Source organism: Ovis canadensis, chromosome 24 (assembly GCF_042477335.2).
Source record: "Ovis canadensis isolate MfBH-ARS-UI-01 breed Bighorn chromosome 24, ARS-UI_OviCan_v2, whole genome shotgun sequence".
Taxonomy (NCBI): domain Eukaryota; kingdom Metazoa; phylum Chordata; class Mammalia; order Artiodactyla; family Bovidae; genus Ovis; species Ovis canadensis.
This window is the reverse complement of record NC_091268.1, coordinates 17953937-17955953: the sequence shown is the minus strand read 5'-3', so window position 1 is coordinate 17955953 and position 2017 is coordinate 17953937.

Sequence of the window (2017 nt, the reverse complement as noted above, 5' to 3'; positions counted from 1 at the left end):
CGCTGGCGGCTGGATGTTCCTCAGGGCCGGTCGGGACCCAGCCCGCACTGGCTTCTCATTTTAAACTTGTCGGGGGCGTGCCTTTTTCTTGTTCACCTCTCTTGTAGGTCCACCGTGAATTTTCACAGTGAGAGGTGAAAGGAAGGTTGATTTCTTGGCCGGTGCAGTCCAGGCTTTGTGCTGCTGAGGGGAGGGCTGCCCAGCAGTGAGGCAGGTGTCCACGGCCCAGACCGGCTCAGCTAGTCCATTGCCTCCAGCGAGGGTTAGGCTTGTGGTCTCAGCCGTGGGGTTGAATCGTGAAAAACAGTAATCGTTTGTTGAGCCCCTGCTGACATGCATCTGGATGCTCATGGCACACAAAATTGTAGGAACTAGACACTATTATTATCATCCCCATGTACAGTGTCAGTTAAGTCACTTGCCCAGATTCACACTTTAGTCTGTCGTTAAAAGTTCAGGCTGCCATGACCGGAAAGGGGGTGTGGGGACGGAGAGGGTCAACTTTCAACGACAGGATGGAAAAAGCCCAGAGAATTTGCTTTTTTGTTGTTCCACTCCAGAGAATAGGTCCACAAGCCGCTGTGGTAGATGCAGACCCAGAGGCCTTCTGGCACACAGGCTGGTATAGGTCCCTTTCAGAATCAGAGTCTGCTAAGTCTTCTTCCTCCCATGTTTTAGACATTCACATTTCAGGAGACAATAGATTCTAACCTAAAAACCACTTCTCTGGCATTTACTCTGTCATCTCAGACACGTTATTCAATCTCGTTGGGGGTGTGTGCTCAGTCCCTAAGTGGTGTCTGACTCTGCAGCCTCATGGACTGTAGTCTGCCAGGCTCCTCTGTCCATGGGATTCTCCAAAGCAAGAATACTGGAGTGGGCTGCCATTTCTTATTTAATCTCATTAAGCCTCAAATCTCAGTTCCTTCATCTGTTTTGAGGGAATAATACTAAACTCACCTTATAATATTGGGTGAAGATTAAATGGGCTAAAACATGTGGGATGCTTAGAATCATACCTGGCATTTACTATGAACTCAATATTCGGTTCAGTTCAGTCACTCAGTCTTGTCCGACTCTTTGCGACCCCATGAATCACAGCACGCCAGGCCTCCCTGTCCATCACCAACTCCCGGAGTTCACTCAGACTCAAGTCCATCGAGTTGGTGATGCCATCCAGCCATCTCATCCTCTGTCATCCCCTTCTTCTCCTGCCCCCAATCCCTCCCAGCATCAAAGTCTTTTCCAATGAGTCAACTTTTCACATGAGGTGGCCAAAGTACTGGAGTTTCAGCTTTAGCATCATTCCTTCCAAAGAAATCCCAGGGTTGGAACTCAATATTAGCTGTGACTAATGCATAGCTTCCCAGGTGGCACAGTGGTAAAGAATCCACCTGCCAATGCAGAAGAGAAAAGAAACGCCGGTTCAATCCCTTGGCCAGAACGGTCCCCTAGAGTAGGAAATGGCAACCCTACAGTATTTTTTGCCTGGAAAATTCCATGGACAGAGGAACCTAGAGGGCTACAGTCCATGGAGTTGCAAAGACTTGCACATGACTGAACACATGCAATGCACAGCAAATTCCTGAAGGCTTACCCTACGTTATAGAAAAGCTACTAGGATTATTATTACAGATGTGGGGCATAGTAATGTTTGCAAACTACACATACCTTGAGATGGTAAGAATGAAGGATGAGGGGCTTCTCTGGTGACCCACTGTTAAGACTCCTTACAGGTTTGATCCCTGATCAGGGAAATAAGATCCTGCAACCCTCATGGTGCAGCCAAAAAAAAAAAAAAAACCCAAAACAAAAGAATGATAATCATTTGCTAAGTTCCCTTTGATTTTAGGTTATTAACAGGTACTTAAAGCTAGAGAGATCTTCAGTTATTCACAATTACTAATAGTATTCCTCCATTTCTTTGAGGTCTATCTATAGTCCAAAAGAAAAATAGCTTTTATAGATGGTATTTTATAGTCAAATAGCAATTTGATGGGGAATGGGATTACAGGCC